At 43.0% G+C, this 6,000-nt stretch overlaps 1 pseudogene; it reads right to left on the reverse strand.

The window, feature by feature from the left end:
* Nucleotides 1-4,981, reverse strand: part of LOC100427778 (leucine-rich repeat flightless-interacting protein 2-like) — a 48,715-nt pseudogene extending 43,734 nt beyond the window's left edge.
* Nucleotides 4,982-6,000: the final 1,019 nt, after the last annotated feature.

Consider the following 6,000-nt stretch of genomic DNA (forward strand, 5'->3'; position numbering starts at 1 on the left):
TACATATGTATACTTGTGCCATGTTGGCGTGCTGCACCCATCAACTCGTCAGCACCCATCAACTCGTCATTTACATCAGGCATAACTCCCAATGCAATCCCTCCCCCCTTCCCCCCTCCCCGTGATAGGCCCCAGTGTGTGATGTTCCCCTTCCCAAGTCCAAGTGATCTCATTGTTCAGTTCCCACCTATGAGTGAGAACATATGGTGTTTGGTTTTCTGTTCTTGCAATAGTTTGCTGAGAATGATAGTTTCCAGCTGCCTCCATGTCCCTACAAAGGACACAAACTCATCCTTTTTTTATGGCTGCATAGTATTTCATGCTGTATATGTGCCACATTTTCTTAATCCAGTCTGTCACTGATGGACATTTGGGTTGATTCCAAGTCTTTGCTATTGTGAATAGTGCCACAATAAACATAAGTGTGCATGTGTCTTTATAGCAGCATGATTTATAATCCTTTGGGTATATACCCAGTAATAGGATGGCTGGGTCATATGATACTTCTAGTTCTAGATCCTTGAGGAATCGCCATACTGTTTTCCGTAATGGTTGAACTAGTTTACAGTCCCACCAACAGTGTAAAAGTGTTCCTATTTCTCCACATCCTCTCCAGCACCTGTTGTTTCCTGACTTTTTAATGATCGCCATTCTAACTGGTGCAAGATAGTATCTCATTGTGGTTTTGATTTGCATTTCTCTGATGGCCAGTGATGATGAGCATTTTTTCATGTGTCTGTTGGCTGTATGAATGTTTTCTTTTGAGAAATGTCTGTTCATATCCTTTGCCCACTTTTCGATGGGGTTGTTTGTTTTTATCTTGTTAATTTGTTTGAGTTCTTTGTAGGTTCTGGATATTAGCCCTTTGTCAGATGAGTAGATTGCAAAAAAATTTCTCCCATTCTGTAGGTTGCCTGTTCACTCTGATGGTAGTTTCTTTTGCTGTGCAGAAGCTCTTTAGTTTAATTAAATCCCATTTGTCAATTTTGGCTTTTGTTGTCGTTGCTTTTGGAGTGTTAGACATGAAGTCCTTGCCCATGCCCATGTCCTGAATGGTATTCCCTAGGTTTTCTTCTAGGGTTTTTATGGTATTAGGTCTAACATTTAAGTCTCTAATCCATCTTGAATTAATTTTCGAATAAGGAGTAAGGAAAGGATCCAGTTTCAGCTTTCTACTTATGGCTAGCCAATTTTCCCAGCACCATTTATTAAATAGGGAATCCTTTCCCCATTTCTTGTTTTTCTGAGGTTTGTCAAAGATCAGATGGCTGTAGATGTGTGGTATTATTTCTGAGGACTCTGTTCTGTTCCATTGGTCTATATCTCTGTTTTGGTACCAGTACCATGCTGTTTTGTTTACTGTAGCCATGTAGTATAGGTTTTTTTTTTTTTTTTTTTAACATGTTAAGCAACTATCTATAACTTGTTTGGCCAGGGTGCAAATTCCTATACAACCATAAACCTGGAGAATTGCATTGCACATTGCTTGGGGTCCCCAGTGGGTTCCCTGATGTAGTTGAGACAAGATCTCCCTTGTGAGAGGTTTGGACAACATTTCCCCTTAATCCGACAATATTCATTTCCATTCCATATTTTCTTTAGCTCCTATTTTTATTAACCTCTCTTTTTCAATGGAAGAGAAAATGAGGGATGCAGTAGGAGAAGGAAGGCATGAAGTTAAATGAAAAACAGGCATTTTGGAAGAAATGGCAACTTGTTTTGCTGTCTGATCTGCAAGATTATTTCCCTGACTTGTGAAACACAAGTCCCTTTGGTGTACTGGGACATGCACAATAGCTATCTCTTCTGGCAATTGGAAATTGTTGAGGACACTAGCAATTAGCTCTCTATTAACTAAATCTTGGCCTCTACTTTTGATAAGACCCCTCTCCATACAAATTCTCCTAAATACGTGTGCCACCCCAAAAGCATACTTAGAGTCAGTATATATAGTTCTTTTTTGGTTTTGTAAATGTCTTAAAGCTTGGCAGCTTGGCTGAGTGTAAACAGTTCACAAGTTTGGGCAGACCAATCACTAGGCAGCCTTCCTGATTCTACTTCTTCAAGCATCTCTCCATCAATCACTGAATATCCATTATGTCTTTTTCTTTCAATCACCCGAGAGGACCCATCTATGAGCAAGTGCCACCCTGTCTCGAAGGGAGTTTCTCCTAAGTCTGGTCCAACTTTTGTATGGTAGTGAATCAATTCTAAACATACATGCTCCCGTTTTAGGTTTGGATCCCCTGTTAAAAAGCCTGCTGGATTAAGTGGATTATCAGTAGTTAATATTAAATCACCTTTTTCCAGTAAGATGGCCTCATATTTTAAAATTCTTGAGTCAGCGATCCACCTCGCTGCTTTCTGATTTAATATAGTTCTAACTTGGTGGGGCGTGCTTACTGTTAACTTTCCTCCAAGGTAAACTTTCTATTTTCTTCAACTAATAGTGCTGTAGTTGCGATGGATTGGATACACTGGGGCCACCCACGAGTGACTGGGTCTAAGACCTTTGACAAGAAGGCCATGGACTGTTGCTGGCCTCCATGTTCTTGGGTGAGCACTCCTAGGGCTACCCTGTTATTTACATTAATGAAAAGGTGAAATGGCTTTTCTAGGGAAGGTAGAGCTAGAACAGGAGTGGTTATGAGCATCTCTTTTGATTCCTCAATCTGCTGGATTTCCTGGGAAGTCCACAAGAGATTATCAGACTTCCACTGGGCAAGTTTCTCATATAGAAGTTTACTTTTTAATGCATATGAGTCAATCCATAAACAACAATATCCAATTAGTCCTAAAAATTTCCCGAGTTCTTGTTTAGTTTGGGGCAAGGGTAGGGAAATAATTCCCTCCACTCTTTCAGGTTTTAATTTTAATTTACCTGCACTGATTAGGTGACCTAAGTATTTAACTTCAGGTTCTACATGCTGAAGTTTCCCTTTGAGACCCGCAAACCCTCACATTGCAAGTGACTGAGAATGTGTGTAGAGAAGTCACCTATTTCTTTTATGTCTTTACCAGATATAAGAAGATCATCCACGCACTGAAGCAGACATATTTAGGAACTGTAATTTTCTCTAGTACTTGTTCTAGGATCTGGCCAAAGAGGTTGGGGGAGTCTGCGAACCCCTGGGGCAAGACTGTCCATCGATATTGTTGTCTCCGCCCCGAATATAAGTCTTCTCACTCAAAAGCAAAGATATCTCGGCTATCCTCAGCCAAGGGGCATGACTAGAAGGTATCCTTCAAATCTATCACTGTAAACTATTGATGATCGTATGGAACTTTGCTAAGAATGGTGTAAGAGTTAGGAACAATGGGGTGAGTGGTCTGGACTATTTGATTAATAGCTCTAAGGTCTTGCACCAATTGATATGACTCATCTGATTTTTTGACAGGCATGATTGGGGTATTGTAAGGAGACATACAGTGTTCAAGAAGCTCATCTTTAATGAGACCCTCAATTACAGTCTTTAGCCCTACTCTACCAGCTAAAAGAATGGGGTATTGCTTTCTCCTTACTATTTCCCCAGGGATTTTTAGTTTGATATGTATTGGAGGGATTTGGAGCTTCCCTCTATTTCCTTCCTTTGACCAGACATCAGGATGAATATATATATTGTTTTTCCTCATCTCTTCTGACATATACTGGTAGAGCCTCCCTAAGCAGTTCATTCAGGGGACGGTCCTCCCAATTTTCTATTTTTAAAATTTTCTCGAAATGTCTGGCCAACTTTTAGTAACAAAGTGAAGTTTTAACATTCCCTGTCCAAGGGGATTTTCCAGATCAAGGCCTGCATATTGTCTCATTTGCTCCCTCAATCTATCTAAGAATCTAGCGTGTCCCTTATCTTTTTCCTGTTGAATATCAAATGTTTTAGAAAGATTTCGAGTTCAGAGTACTGATACTCGAATTCCTTTTGTTGTTATCTCCCTCAGATCCTGCATGTTTTACCGGTGATTTACATTGTTATTGTCCCACTGAGGGTAGTGGGCGGGAAATTTATGGTCCACAGGAGGAACATTTTGACCTGGAAGGTGCTCACGTTCCCAAACCGCCACAGCAGCCCTCCGAATCATACTTCCTTCTTCCCTTGAAAAGAGGATGCCCATGATGGACATCAACTCGGCCCAAGTGCATATTTGAGGCCCTAAAAATTGATCAATTGGATCTGCTACTCCATAAGGGTCATCCAGTAATGGCTTAAGTTCCTTTTTTAAATTCCGAACCTCTGAACTAGTCAAGGGAGCGTTTAAAAAGCCAATAGCCCCTCCGCCGTGTGGTACCTCTCTTACAGAAAAGAAAGTTGGATCTGGCTCTTTGGGTGTAGAGGGAAATGTAAAGTTTTGAATATCTTTTTTACATTGCTCTATTTCACATTGAAGCCTCTTTAAAGAGGGATATTTAATAGATTGGAATGAGGCAGGCTTACAAGACGGTAATTCTGCAGAGTCAGGATTATAAGGGGAGGGGGTGAAATATGAGCAGAAGTATCACAAGCAAAAGAGGGATCCACAGCAGCAGCTGGGAGAATAGAACAGGCTGAAGCGCTGCTTGAAACAGCTGGGAAGTTACCCGCAACGGGAGCCAGGGGTATGAGACAGGCTGGTGCCTGACCTGAAGCAGCTGGGGAGTAACCTGAAACGGCAGCCAGAGGGACAGCACAGGCTGGGGCGTGACATGAGACGGGGATGGAGGGGCGGGATTAGGGGCAGTCCAAGAGTGATGCAAACAGGGGAGGGAACTGAGACGGGAGCCGGAGGGGCGGGAATCCGGGCGCTGAACGAAGGAAGATGATTTAGAGGATCCCATGTGTTAGCAGTGTGGGCTGTTTAGGAATGGGAACTTCTTCCCTCTTAGAAGGGTTGGCTTCTGAGTTTCTCCCTCCGGAGTCTAAAGGGTAAAGGAGAACTGGTTTCTCACACCAGCAGAGGGCATAATCGATCTCTTCCTGGGAGACAGGGCTCTTACCGTTAACATGTTCGATTAAGAGCTGACAAATCCGCTCCTCAGTAGATCCAAATTTTGGCCAGAAAAGTGAGGGTTTAAGGATGGGTTCTCAAACCCATGTAAAACAACAATATTTTATCATCTGCTGTTTTTGTTTACACTTGGTTGTCTCATCTTTTCAATACGTTAGCATAAGCCCCAAGGGGCTACCAGAAAGAATTTCATCACTCTCTAGACTCTTTAATTTTCCTATCTTACTTGAAACGTTCCCCATCTTAGGGATCATTAAGCCGGGGGGGCGGGGGGCGGGGCGGGCAACCTCTCCTTTTAGAGATTTCTACCCTACCCCTTCCTGAGGCTTACTGAGGCTTTGGGGAAAAGGGCCCCAATCCTACCTTTTCTGGGATTTCTACCCTCCCTCTTCCTGGAGGCTTACTGAGGCTTTGGAAAAGGGCCCTAACCCCACCTTTTCTGGGATTTCTACCCTCCTCCTTCCTCTTTGTCTACTCTGTTTGCTCCTGCCTCTAGTCAGTAAATGGCAGCATGAGACTGCAGAGAAGACACTCATTCCACAACCACAATACTGAGTCCCATTCACACACTCTCAGCCTCCAACTTATTCTGACCACCCAGGAAATACTTTGTTGCCTTCACAAAGCCTCCTACCTTATTCCATGCACAAGAATTACCTAGTCCTCTTATTGCTGCGGTCTTACAAGCCTCTCCTGCCCGTTTTGCTGAGAATCCAGATTTATTCGTCACAATGGGTGGGCCCGGATCTCCCTCACCCTAGGACCACCGTAACTAGACAGCAGGACATGTCCCCCCTGGGTGGGGTGATCCAAGGACCCTTCCCGAAGGAGAATATTCGAGCCCCACGTTGGGCATCAGAATTGTTAGGAATAAGGCTCAAAATCCTAAGGAAATTGAACACTGGAACAAAGGATTCTTAGCAAAGCAATTTTACTTCTGGGCAGAAGGGTGCCTCCTTGGCCAGTTGCTTGAGAGCGCACCTGAACAAAGGGGCACAAGAGCCTTTATTCCTGATG

The sequence above is a fragment of the Macaca mulatta genome, chromosome X, assembly GCF_049350105.2.
Source record: "Macaca mulatta isolate MMU2019108-1 chromosome X, T2T-MMU8v2.0, whole genome shotgun sequence".
NCBI classification, from domain to species: domain Eukaryota; kingdom Metazoa; phylum Chordata; class Mammalia; order Primates; family Cercopithecidae; genus Macaca; species Macaca mulatta.